Source organism: Mus musculus, chromosome 12, assembly GCF_000001635.26.
Source record: "Mus musculus strain C57BL/6J chromosome 12, GRCm38.p6 C57BL/6J".
In the NCBI taxonomy this organism is placed as follows: domain Eukaryota; kingdom Metazoa; phylum Chordata; class Mammalia; order Rodentia; family Muridae; genus Mus; species Mus musculus.
The window spans coordinates 99,160,603-99,163,473 of NC_000078.6; the positions used below are offsets into that span (position 1 = coordinate 99,160,603).

The window sequence follows — 2,871 nt, forward strand, 5'->3', positions numbered from 1 at the left end:
ACCCAACCAGACTTAGAATCTAGACCTATCATCAGGAGAAATCAATAATCTAGGGCTGGTGAGATTGTCTTGGTGTTATGGTGCTCGCCTGCAAGCTTGGGAACTTGAGTTCAAGCCCTCAGAATCCACCTTGAAGAAAAAGCAGACAAGAACAAAAATAAAGCAAGGCCAAATAACCTGGTGACCAAGACATGATTAGAAACTCCGATGTATTTGTTTGTTTGTTTATGAGACAGGGTCTCATGTACCCAAGGCTGTTAACTTCTGATCCTCCTGCTTGCCCGTTTGATTAGAGGTGTGCATCACCATGCCTGGTTGATGCTGGGTATCAGACCCCAGGCTTTTGTGCACAGAGCTTCACCTCCTAACTCCAGCCCTACCCCCACCCCGAGGTGGTCTCTTTGAAATAGAGCTACCCATCCCCAATGAATCCTCAGCCCCTAACAACCTCCAAAGCTCTCAGCTCTCTGGTGGCTTCACAGAGCCCTTGGGATCCAGTCACTCAGAAAACAGCTCTGCCCAAAGACTTCCCAGTGATGGGCGTTGTGGAGTCCCCATTTGCTCAGTTGAGATGGTGCCTGTTACTTGTCAACAATTCCAGCTGGTATGGAAGGATCACCATCAAAGCTTTCTTATATATATATATAAAACAAACAAACAAAAAACCTGTTTTTAAACATATATTTAGTGTGTTTTCATGTACCATGGCACACATAGAGATCAGAGGACAAATAACAAGACTTGAGACTCTGATTCCACAGTTTTCTGGGTGTCAAACTTAGGTCATTGGGCTTGGTGCTCTGTTGCCTCTTTTTTCTCTCTCCCATTTGACAGCCATTTCCTGACTCACGATGACATGCAAAGGACCATCTCGGGCCCTGGAGGAGCAACAGTGACTGGGGTACAGTCCCAGCCTTCAGAACCTATTGCCCCGTGAGCCTCTGCTTCTGTCTGTTAGTCTAGGAAGCCTACACTGAGAGATTGCATGACTTTTCCAGGGTCATAGATTCTTGCGCAGAGCCAAGGAAAGAGGCCCAGCAGAGATGCCTCTATGGAGAACATGACATCCCCATTGGAGTCCACGGCTGATGGATGAGGGCAGAACGCAGCCACACGTCTTCAGGGTTGCCTCTACCCTTTGGAATCCAATAATGTCTGAGAGAATAAATAGGTTCCATAAGGGCTTCAAGGAGCTCACATGAATGATATGGCCGGAATGAGTTAATACAGGGTGAGTTAAAAAGGCTCACATCCCTAACCTTTAGAAATTGACTTCAGCAGAGGCAACTACTGAGTTCTTCCCAGAAAGCATCTCTCCACCACGACTGCCAGAAACAGAATAAAGGGACAGACCCAACTTTGTTCTGTTCTCATTCAGTATGTCTTATTTCAAAGGTTTTGGTGTCTCTGCCTCCCCTCAAGAAACAGGAACCAAGCGCCTCAGAATTTATAATCCAGAATTTATAATCCAGGGACTGACTCCCTCACAGGATAGAAAGGTTAACAGAGGAGAAGGAGATCCGTTCCCGAGGTGAGCACAGAAATCCCCTACTTGGCTCTTTCTTGTAGCTCTGGAAGAAACACCTATAGTTGGGAGAAGAACAAAGGGGGGAGTAGTCACAGCGCAAAGGCATACAACAAACTGCCCTTCCATCACCATGGTAACACCACCAGCCCCAGGGAAACCAGGAGGAAGCTGCTACCCCCACCCCTGCCAAGTTCTGCTTCACAATCTGAGTGGCCGCTTTTAGGTAAAAGGAAAAACTGGAGATAGAGCTGCCCAAATTCTCAGGCTCACTTCCGTCCCGAGCCACGCCCTCTCGCTTCCCGAAGTGTCACGTGATCTGGAGACGCTCTTGTCTCTTCTCCAGATTCTCCCATTATCATCCCCTCCACAGAGGTGTTCTACTTCCTCCCAGATGTCAGCTGCAGTGACTTACATTTTAACCCTGGTGCCCCGTGGACTGTCTGAACTAGATGGAACCCCAAGCTAAAGGAAGGCAGGGAAGCCTGACACGTTTCACGATCTGCCAAGGCTCTTCATTGTGTCTGTGGAGAGCTGTGTCCAGATCACAGCTTCCTGGCCTATCACAATCTGCTTCATTATGATCTGAACATTCTAGAAAGCATGTGCCTCCCATAGTTACATTCCAGACCGAGCCTCCTCCGGGGTGTTTCTCTGGTCTTCTTTCCTTGAGGCAGGCAAGATTCGAGGTTTCTTAGCAACCCAGGAGTCTACTTGGCTCAGGCTATGCACTCTCCATTCTAACAATGCAGCTAGAATCCCAGGACCCTGCATGGAGTTGCATATACACCCTACTTCAAACAATGGAATGAGTTCTTCTCCCTTAATGTGTCCCCTGCCATTCATTTTCCTCCCCAGAAGAAAAATCTGTCCCATTAAACAGTTCCTGCCAGCGTCAGTCAGCTGTCAGTTGTGGAATATGGTACCCGAGATCTTGAAAATCCTAAGGAAGAAAGGTTGATTCTGGCTCACAGTTTCGGCAGCTTCGGTCTGTGCTCCCTCGGCCTTGCTGCTTCGGATCTGTGTCGTTAAGGAGTAGGAAGCCAGAGAAAGGGTCAGAGGAAGAGAGAGGCCACTCCCACATCACAGCTGGATTGTGTCTAGTAACCAAGGCCACCTATCTGTCAAAGCCCTCCATCAAAGCCCTCCATCAAACAAGGCCATGTGTTTGGGGTTATTTCTATCCTACCTGGTGAAATGGTAAGCGGGGAGCGAGGACCAATGAAAGGAGTGTCCCAAGGGGCCATGGCGTTCAGAGACCACTTGGCGGCCTGCCAGCTTCTCGGGGACCCTACCCTCCAGGCTATTCTTCGCCTTTTCTCTCTGCTTCAATAAACACCAGCTTT

The 2,871-nt window shown here is 48.6% G+C and overlaps 1 long non-coding RNA gene across 1 annotated transcript; it reads right to left on the reverse strand.

Moving 5' to 3' along the window:
- Nucleotides 1-674: 674 nt before the first annotated feature.
- 4930474N09Rik (RIKEN cDNA 4930474N09 gene) lies at nucleotides 675-2,206 on the reverse strand. Its single transcript, NR_038130.1, has 2 exons — nucleotides 1,941-2,206; nucleotides 675-1,584 (listed from the first exon to the last, which is right to left on the reverse strand). It is a non-coding gene; the product is annotated as an RIKEN cDNA 4930474N09 gene (long non-coding RNA).
- Nucleotides 2,207-2,871: the final 665 nt, after the last annotated feature.